The sequence below is a fragment of the Coenobita brevimanus genome, chromosome 78 (genome assembly GCF_032717465.1).
Source record: "Coenobita brevimanus isolate Jiangsu-jjx chromosome 78, ASM3271746v2, whole genome shotgun sequence".
NCBI classification, from domain to species: domain Eukaryota; kingdom Metazoa; phylum Arthropoda; class Malacostraca; order Decapoda; family Coenobitidae; genus Coenobita; species Coenobita brevimanus.
This window is the reverse complement of record NC_137031.1, coordinates 40,191,756-40,202,750: the sequence shown is the minus strand read 5'-3', so window position 1 is coordinate 40,202,750 and position 10,995 is coordinate 40,191,756. Positions and strand designations below refer to the sequence as shown.

The following is a 10,995-nucleotide window of genomic DNA, read 5'->3' as shown; positions in this document are numbered from 1 at the left end:
TTTTGACGGAAGGGAACTGAAAGAGAGGGTTGTGGGCGGAGAGAGAGAGAAGTGGGTGAGAGGAAAGGCGAAGAGAGGAGGAAAGAAGGGCCGGGAAGAGGTGAGGTCTGAAACGAGGAAAGGGTTGGGGGGGAAAGGAAGAAGAGATAGGGAATGGAGAGAGAAACGGTGAAGGACAAAGCAGGAGGGAAGGAAAGGTAAAGAGGGAGGAAAGGAGAAATCCAGAGGGAAGGAAAGATTGGTAAGGAGAGAGGAAATGACTGATAAAAGGTGAAGGAATGAAAAGGAAATAAGAAACCTGTATAAATAGCATGAGAGGAATGATAAGGAGAGGAAAGAAGAGGAAAAGTGAAGTTATAAGAGGGAGGGAAGGAGAGAGTCGAGTGGGCAAGAAAGAAGAGGGTTTCAGTAAGAAGGTGAGGGAAGGGAAGGATGAGGGAGGGAGAGAAGGAGAAAAAACGAGAGAGAAGAGATGGGGAGAAGGAAGGAGAGTGGGGAAAGGAAAGAAGAGAGGGGGGAATATATACAGGGGGATGAGGAAATGGGGAGTTGAGAATAAGGTAAGGGAAAGGATACAGAGGGAAGGAAGGGAAGGGGGAAAGAGGAGGGAGAGGGAGGGAGACAGGAAAGGGGAAAAGTACTGTAACAAAAGGGAGGAGAGATTATTGGGAGGGAAGGAAAGGAGAGGAGAGGTAAAAGGTGAGGAAGAGAGAGAGAGAGAGGAGGGTGGGGGGGGGGCGGGAACAGTAGGGAAAAGTAAGTGGCGAATGAAGTGATGATGATGGAAGTGGGGAAGTAGAGAGACGAGAATAAGAGCTGAAGGAAGGAGTGTGAGGGGAAGAGACCAGATATATATTTTTAAAAATGAATAATTATGGAAGAGGTGTCGGATGCGTTGATAGTCTTGTATAAGCTTTTTTCACGCATCGTAAACTCTTGACAGTGACATAATAGAAAATTAATGACTTGCAGTGTCCATATTAGTGTCTTTTTTTGTCTTCATAAGGTGTAGGGGCGACTTGCAAATGTGTGCGATGGGGAAAAATTGATTTCATGTAATTTTGCCAAACAGAGAGAGAGAGAGAGAGAGAGAGAGTAAGTAGCCTAGTAGAAAGAAATAAGAGAGCACCATTTACCATAAACAGTATCATCGTTCAGACCTCCTTTCCCACCCTAGGGCAGGGTGAGGAATAGCAACGTGCAGACAGCCCAGCTTGGTCCATCCAATGGGCCACGCTTCAATTCACTCACCTTTCAAGCCCCCGGAATCCTGGCTCTATCTGATACGCCAAAAACATTCACGGCTAGAATGGCACTCAGTAGAGCGCATACCTCCGCCAACGCCGTACCTCACAATGTTAAAGTGAAAAAGAAATTCCTGGATCCGCATGTTTATCCGGCTCTGCACCAAAATTTAATGGAGTGTATTCTGGGCCAAGGCCCATTCTTTAACCAAGTTTCGTGGAAATCTGTCCTGTAGTTTTTGTGTAATCTTGCTCACAAACCAATCAACAAACAAACAAACAAACTGAGAGGGGAGAAAACTTAACCTCCTTGGCGGAGGTAATAATATGGAAGTAAAAAAATTGCCATTAATTTAAAATACATATTAATAAGAAAATATAACGAAATTTAGTTGTGTATGCTTCCAGGAAATGGCATGTAATTCTAATGTGCGTTAGTATTCTTCCTCCTGCTCCTATTTACATATTTACAGAGTTTGTGCAATTGCTTGGGTATCCGAAAGGTTGCATCCGTCTCTGTTGAAATAGAGAGAGAGAGAGAGAGAGAGAGAAAGGGGGGGGGGTAGTGTGGGTGTTGTGTGGGCTTATCGTGGGCGTTGTTTGGGCTTATCGTGGGTGTTGTTTAGCGTTATCGTGAGCGTTGTGTGGGCGTATCGGAGGCTTTGTGTGGGCGATAAATGGGCTTATCCTGGGCGTTGTGTGGGCACATCGGGGGCTTTGTGTGGGCGTCATATGGGCGTATCGTGGGCAAACGCCGATGACATAATTTACGAGCTGCACCTCCTGAATGGGCACGCCTTAACATACGGAACACCATGAAGGCACTGAACCTCATACACGGAGCACTGCTATGCACCAGACGCACGTAAACGGAACATGCTTGATAAATTGTTCAGCCCTTTACTACTAAAGGTTTCCCCTAAGCAGTACAAAAATCGTTTGGTGGTAGCAGTAATGAAGTTGCAATAATATGAAGGTGAAGAGGAAGAAATCATCATCTTCACCATCGCTGGTCGTCGTCGTCGTCATAACTTTCTCTTTTACTTGAAGATAGGATGATGTAGGATTCATAAAAAAGGACGTAAGTGATTAAAATTTAATTGATGATGATGATGATGATTACACAGTGTGCGTAAAACAAGAGAACGCAGCATACAATTTGCCCAGGGGTGTGGCCGCAACTTAGTAAAAAATAGATAAACTGTGTACCGGCCACCCTAAAACAATAGTACTAATGACAATAATAAGAGCCTCCCATTTTGTATGCGGTAGGGGAAGCCATGAGGAGACAGGACGAAAGGTCAGATGATGAAAGTGTGGAGGCATCGACAAGAATAAAATTGATCATGCATCTATTACTACTACGACTACTGCTATTGCTATTAATAGTAGTAGCAGTAGTAGTAGTAGTTGTAGTGGTGGTGGCAGCAAGCAGCAGCAGCAGTAGTAGTAGTTGTAGTAGTAGTAGTAGTAGGTAGTGGTAGTAGTAGTAAGAGTAGTATTTTTAATAATAATAATAGCAATAACAACATTAACAACAGCAGCCACCACCACAACAACAATAATAACAACGCAAGCCTTCCGTTTTGTATGAGGCAGGGAAGGCAGTGATGTGGGAGGGTCAGAGGTGAGACTGAAGTGTTTTGAGTGGGTGTATCTCTTCTCCTCCACACCCGTGACCCAACAAAAGGCCCTAGGGATTGGTGATTCATGGTGCACAATGATGAGAGGAGCCCACACCAGAGGGGAGAAGTGGTGAATAAAACCGTCGGGCGGTAGTCACCGTAGTGAAGGGTTAATCAGTTATAATAATCTCGATAAGGTGATTTTTCCATCATGTGCCGTAATTTATTTCTATTTGTTATTTGCTACTGCCCGGCATTTTACTTGACCTGGGGGAGGTCCCTATTTCTGAAGAAATTATTGAAGGCCAAACCCTCCAATTAAAATATTAATAATATTATCATTATAATAGTAATTATAATAATAATAATAGCCTAAACTTAATAAATTTTTATAGATGGATATAAACAAAAGACGTCATCTTAATGGAAGGTGGTAAAATTGCTGATTATGGCTGTTCCTTACAATTAGACCGTGCGTACACACACACACACACACACACACACACACACACACACACACACACACACACACACACACACAGAATCTCCTTAAAAGCCACTACAGCCTGATCAAAAAACACCCCATCACCGCACTACCACCACCACCACCACCGCACTACCACCACCACCGCTACCCCACCCCCACCACCACCACCGCACCCCCACCCCCACCACCACCACCACCTTTCTCCCAGGGCAACTTTAAGCACTGTCTGGCTCTACTTAAAGGGGGAGGGGCGGTGGTGATACGTCGAAGTAGCTCCTTTAACTCCTTTACTCCCTTAACATCTTTACTCCTTAACATCATTACTCCTTGAACACCTCTACCCCTCCAACTTCATCACTCCTTTAACGCCTTCACTTTTTTAACTCCTTTAATCCTTTAACTCCTGTACTTCTTTAACGCCTTGACTCCTTGTACACCTTTACTCCTTTAACACCTTCACCCCTTTAACGCCTGTACTTCTTTAACTCCTTTACTTCTTTAACCCATATACTCCTTTAACTCCTTTACTTCCTTAACTCCTGTACTCCTTTAACGCCTTTACTCTAATGCCTTTACTCCTTTACGCCTTTAACTCCTTTACTCATTTAACTCCTGGACTCCTGTGTTCCTTTAACGCATTTATTCCTTTACTCCTGTAATTCCTTTAACTCATTTACATCTCTACTATTTTATCTCCTTTACTCCATTAACCCCTCTTCTCCTTTAAACCCTTTGCACCTTTACTTCTCTAACTCCCATACTCCAGTGCCCCAGTAATTATTTTCCTACTTATCAGAGGCTTTAGTAAGTTCTTGGGACACTTTTTGAACTGGACGCGTTAGATAAGGCCTTCCTTTATTGACTTGGCCATTACTAGAGGTCTGATCAGAGTTTAATAGAATTGTCTTCAAAAGAGCAAAAATAAAGCAAAATATGTCAGTGGATTGAAGAAGTAAACTATTTCCATTTACGTATCATGTTGTTATACTTAGGCCAGCACTTTTTCTTTATGCAAAGGGAAGTTCAAATCATCCAAGGGTGAAAACAGTCTTGGTTAATGTTGATTGCCCGCATTATCCTTACCTGAAATATAAAAGTCTGCAGTGAAGCACAGAAAATTTATCCAGATCCTTCCGTGGCTGCGAGAAAAGTATAAATGTTGGTGCCGTTGTCGTGCTTTCCATTTGTTTCAGTGTGGGGGTGTTTAAGTAAAATGCGATCCGTAAAAGTAGTTATTTCGTTACGTTCCATTTTGTGAGGGGAGGCGTCTTTGAAATGAGGAGCAGCCATCGTCGTGTTTTTGTATTGTATTAGGGCTGGTTGATCTAACAATACGTCAAGGTAACTATCTTTAAGCAATGCGTAGCGGCTTTAAAATGAAGAGCTATCGTAGTGTTTTTGTACCGTAGTTGGGCCGGGAGACCCAACGATGCGACGAGGTAACATCTTTAAATAGTGCTCTCGTACAGGTTGCCATGTAAGAGAAACCAATTACTGAAGATATTTTTATGTTGAAGTTATAACAGATTCGGCCCTACATTTAAGATTTTTTTTTTTCTACCTTTAGGAATTAAATACAACTTTCCTTAGGTCACCGCTGTGAGAGGTTTTCCTTGGGTTAGAGAGAATGGTACAGATGTAGTCAACTTATCTTTCCTCACATTCATGCACACATTTATTCCTTTAACGCACACCTCCTTTACCTTGATTACATTTTCTTACATCTTTACTCATGCATACATAATTTTGCACACATTCTTATTTACACCTTGCCTACTCCTCGAGAAGTCCAGGCAGTGGAGGGTTAAAAGATACTCTCATTCCTGGCCACAAATCATCCGCCACCATTTCACTCCTTTATCTGCCATTCATCTTTCCTTACCTGATCCACCAGCCACACCCAAGCACTGACACCCCTTTCTTCTCCCCTCCACCCACGACACCCCACACACTTTTATTATTATTATTATTATTATTATTATTATTAGTATTATTATTATTATAGGTGTATGACAATGGTTAATTTTGTTCTTGCAGGGCCAGTGACTTTATCTTTATGGCACTTTATATTCCTTCGGTGAAACTGTGTGTGTGTGTGTGTGTGTGTGTGTGTGTGTGTGTGTGTGTGTGTGTGCGCGCGCATTTCATCCCAACCACCCCCTACTTTCAGGCCCTCCATCCTCCACCACCACCCCTCCCTCCCTCTGCCACACCCACCAGTGTCTAGCCACGCCCTGCCCTCGTATGGTCCGGGGTCGCTCTTAACAGAACCATTTCCCCACCACTGTCATTTTTGTTAGTCAGAATTTTCTCCAGTAAGTGTTAAGGCTAATACCCCAGAGTTTTTACTCCCTAACTGTCATTGGAGCGCGGCAGTAGTCTACGCAAGTCACTCTCCGTGTTTCCTGGACATCACTAAGATCATATAACTGAAAAAATGATTGAAACTACTAGGGACTCTGTACTCAGGTCTTGATAATTTTCGTTATTTTAACATACTGATGGAAGAAACTTATTTCATTTTATTTATTTATCTATTTTAGGTATTAAGGTATTCTGACAGAACTCGGCAGAGCGAAACCTTGGCAATAAAAACTGTCATCCCTTAAGGTGTTTTTATGATCCTTTCTGAAGATAATTCGAGTGAAAATATAGCTGAACAGACAACAAATCTTACACTTTAAAGTAAGAGTTCTTCTTGGGAGATGGGACAGTTTTTATTTATTGTCTTGGCCTCAGAATTTGACGATCACACCTCCCATCACTGGTGGTGCCTTCACCTATGTAGCTCGTAGTGCTGTAGGTTTCCGTTTCAAGTTAATAAGAGTTGTGATTATTATTATTATTATTATTTTTATTATAAAACGCGTCATCTCGTTTCCTTCCCCCTGTAAACAGCATTGAATGTATTATTATTATCGCCCGCCTTTACATTGTTTTGCCAGCCTGTGTGTGTGTGTGTGTGTGTGTGTGTGTGTGTGTGTGTGTGTGTGTGTGTGTGTGTGATCATTATATCTCATGAACGGCTTGAGCTATTAACATGAAACCTTCAGGGTATCAAGATATGGCCAAAATTTTGGCCGAGTTCGAAAATGGGCACTCTGGGTCAAGGTCAAGGTCGCCCGAGTGGCTGCCAAAGGCAACTAGTTTTTATCAGAGCTTCAGGGTATCAAGATATGGCCAAAATCTTGGACTTGGCCTACAGCATATTCTGGTGAGCGATTAACACGTGACAACAGAATGCTTTTCTTTCATTATTATTATTATTATTATTAATTATTATTATTATTATTATTATTATTATCATCAAAGTCAAATGGCCACCCCTTATGGGATTATGGGATCTGGCAGTAGATAGATAGATAGATCATTATTATTATTATGAAATGCATCATCTCGTTTCCTTCCCCCTGCAAACACCTTTGACTATTAGAAGATGAACCTTTGATATTTAGAAAGCCACACACATGCTGTTTACTATGCAGGGGAGGGAGGCTGCGTGGGCTGGGAGGTGCCAGGGAGTTGCCCAAGGCACAATCCCACAGAAAATATTGTGTTTTCCAACAGTTTTCAGTTACTGTTAAAGTTGGGCTGTTTCTAGAAATTTGCCTTAATAAGCTGCATATCTTTAGCATTATTTAATTACCTGTACTTTATTTTTAGAGGGATAATTTATTGAAGTGTTGATACAATTTCGGGAGGTTGGACTTTTTTTTTTTTTTTTTACTCAAAATTCCTGGGATGTCGAGAACTAACTCATTCTAACAGAGTGTGACAGACCCAGAGAGAGAGAGAGAGAGAGGTAACCACTTCCGTTCTCGTAGTACTAAAAGAATATTGATAGTAGCAAGGCCTAGAGGTGGACCTTGGGTGGTAGTAAACAATGTCAGCTGTTCGGTATCAGCGCACAGATGGTGAATGGTTGTGAATTAGAAGTAGCTGATACCTTCTTCTTTCTTTCTTTCAAAGATTTCCTGCACCTGTAGTGCAGGCCAGGCCATACATTAGCCTGGTCAGTGGGGTATGGGCTGGATAAAAAATAGTAAGGGGGGAGGACAGGACCTGGGGATTGCCCAGCACACACGTCATGCCTCCTGGCTGGCTTTGTGGTGTGTGCGTGATACCACTGTGCCGTCACCTTTATAGCCACACCAGCATCACCACCTCCATACCTCCATGTTGTGTTATGGCTGTGATCAGTGTTATGATGGATTTGGTTAGTTACCTCACCATGATGACATGTTCTGTAGTCTTCATGCTTCTGCCCAGTGATTTTTTTGAGATCCTCTTGGTAGTTGGGATACTCTCCTCCAGTTCAAAAAGTTTATCCTGAGCTGAGTAAAATCATCAGGAGATAGCAAGAATATAATAAAAATTACAAGACAAACTTAAAAACCACAAATAGTGTACAGTTCTTTTGACAAGCTCTTTTAATACGTTGACATCTTTGTCACTATATTTTATATTTAGACGGTTTTAGTCAGCGGTAAGAGAGACCTCTTATAAATGTATTAGTACTGTCCAAAATTTTCCAGACTAAGGCTATATAAAACTGAAAACTCACCATAGCTCCTATTGGCTACCATCACCCTTGAAGTAGTTCCCTTGTGCATTGATACACCAGTTCCAGCACAGCCTTCATTCTGGAATGCTCCTTGGAAGTCCTTTTCGATGAGTGTCGAGCTCTGCTGGCTGTTCCTTCTGGATGTCTTCAGTGGTATCAAAACAACACCCTTTCAGTTTTATCTTCATTTTTGGGAACAGAAGTCACAGGGGACCAAATCCGGCAGGTAAGGAGGGTGGGCGTACGATAGCCATGTTGTTCTCAGCCAAAATATGCTGGGTGTTGAATGCACTCTGAGCGAGGACATTATCATGGTGAAGCAGCCAGTTGTCTTGCCAAAGATCAGGGCATCGCTTTCTCACATTTTCACGCAGTCGCTGCAAAACATCACAGCAGAAGTTGGAGCTGGCAGTTTGGCCAGTTGGGACAAATTCTTTGTGCATAATCCCCCTGATCACAAAGAAAACAATCGGCATGGTCTTAACCTTGCTTTTCACCTGTCTGCCCTTTTTGGGTCTTGATGAGGCTGTCCAGCCAAGAGACTGCTCACCAAACTTTTGTTGAATAATTGCCAGAGTCTGAGTTGCATTTTTCCCAAGAGTCGCACAAAAAATGATGCCATTTCATTGTTCCTGTTTTATTTCCATCTCGAAAATCACCAGACGATGTGCACAACAGCAGACAAATGAACATCACTAATCCTCATGTCCACCTAGCTCTGTGCATGTTAGTACTGCCACCTAGAGGTGTATCGTGCCACTACAATCCGTATAGGCGTCGCAATCCCAGTCCGGAAAATTTTGGATAGCACCTCATATCTATCCACTTAAGTTTGAAAATTAATTACCATAAGAAGATAATGGAGAGAGTTCTAGGAGGTATAACTAGAGAAGTGAATGTTGATGAGATGCAATTTGTGTTTATGCCAGGCAATGGGACCACTGATGCCATATTCATTGTTTGACAGCTTCAGGAAAAATATATAACAAAGAAAAGGGAACTGTTACTTTGTTTTTGTTGATTTGGAGAAGGCCTTTGACAGAGTCCCTGGAGAGGTGGTCAAGTGGGCAATGAAAAAGCTTGGGATTGCAGAGAGGCTGGTCAGGGTCGTTATGGCCATGTATGTGGGTGCTCGCATCCTGGTATGGGTGAATGGAGATTTGAGTGATGAGTTTTCTGTGAATGTTATTGTGCACCAGAGGTCATGTTTTGAGTCCCTTGTTGTTTATCACGGTACTTGAAGCCCTTTCATGTGACATCAGAAATGGACTTCTGTGGGAGAGGTTGTATGCTGATGATATGGTGTTGATTACAGAGAATGAAAGGGAGGTGGAGGAAAGATTTAGGAAGTGGAGAGATGGTACGGGGCACAAAGGCTTAAGAGTAAATGCAGATAAAACAAAAGTGATGGTATCTAAGGCTGGTGGTAGTACTGTCAAAGAAGAGGGAGAGTGGCCATGTGCGATTTGCCACAAGGGCGTGTGAAGTAATTCCATCTTGTGCAGTATTTGTGATAAGTGGCCGTATGATACATGTAGTGGTATTAGAGGTAGACTGCGAGATAACACTGATTTCGTGTGTGCAGTGTGTCTGGGAGAGCATATGGAGATTGCCAGGCGTGAAAGGGTTGAACTCACTGGTGAATCTCATTAGTGTGTGGAAAAGTTTTGTTATTTGGGAGACATGTGCTGGAGGTGGGGCTGGAGCTAACTTTGTGGCTAGAGTGAGGAGTGGTTTGAAGAAGTTCAGAGAGCTGTTACCTTTCCTGACATTGAGAAGGCTCTCCCTCCATGTTAAGGGATCTTTGTATGCAGCATGTGTTGTGTATAATGCTGTATGGTAGTGAGACTTGGGCAGTAAAGGAAGAGGATATTTGTAGGCTCAGACATACAGAAATGACAATGATTAGGTGGATGTGCAGTGCGTCCCCGAGTGTAAGGCCTGGGGGAGCTAGGTTTACGATGAAAGAGTTGAGGGATAGGATGGGACTGGAGTGTGTTGGTGTTGTGATGAGGAGAGGTAGCTTAAGATGATTTGGGCATGTGGAGAGGATGGGGGATGATAATTGGGTGCAGAAAGTAGGAAGTGTCAATGTTAGGGGTAGGGTTGTGAGAGGTAGACCGAAAAGGATGTGGGACAAGGTCACTGAGTTTGACCTCGTTGATAAGGGACTGAATAGGGAAGCTGCCAGAGATCGAGCAGCATGGAGAGCTGCCATTAGGTGACCAAGGCTGACACAAGCAAGCATGTTGGGGCCTTCAAAAATGAACAAAGGAACAGACGTTGCAGAAGCCAGTTGCCTGGAGAAAGTAAAAATAACGAATTATGTTAGAAAAACAGACAGTGTTAATGAGGAAGCAAGGAAGGATTGTGATGATGTGGATGTGCAGGAAAACATTAAAGTACTTTGACATGGTTTGACTGTGGAAAGAATGGAGAACGAGAGAGTGTATGTGATTGAGGTGGTGGAAGGGAGGGAAGGGAAGGGGTGGAGAGGTAGATGAATGAGTGGTGTGAGTTGGAGAAAGGACAGCCTGATGGCTGAGGTCAGGGTGACATGAAGGCAATTTGTGACAGCCCCTTTCGAGATTATGGTGTATTTCTTTAGTGATTAAAATATAAATGATATAGCAGGGCTGAAGGGTTTAAGATAATTTTATGTACTTTGAGCATAAAAACTTGTTTCTTGTGCAACCTTTACACCCCAACCATCCTATTCTAGGTTGTCTTCAAGACCTCAGCTGACCTGACCAAATAAAATCATCTGTATACAGTATACAGTACATTTCTAGAAGTACAGTATTTATCAGTATGCAAATACAGCAATTGAAATACAGATAGCCTTTTAAAAATTTGCATTTTTGTACCCAGGGAAAAAATTATACTGTATATGATTCCCATACTTATGTTTCATATTACTGTTTTTATTAGTTTGTTTTCATGGCAGATGACTGGCCTACACTCCCTGGTGGTATGGTAAAACCTCACTATAATGGACTGATTGGGACCCAAGCCATTCAGATAAAAGTTACATCCGGACTTCCCCATGCTACCCTGGACTTTTTCCGATATATC

The 10,995-nt window shown here is 42.5% G+C and overlaps 1 protein-coding gene across 1 annotated transcript in view; it reads left to right on the top strand.

Moving 5' to 3' along the window:
* shot (dystonin-like protein short stop) overlaps positions 1–10,995 on the top strand; it is a 250,965-nt gene that overhangs the window by 185,516 nt on the left and 54,454 nt on the right. The gene's annotated exons all lie outside the window — the stretch shown is intronic.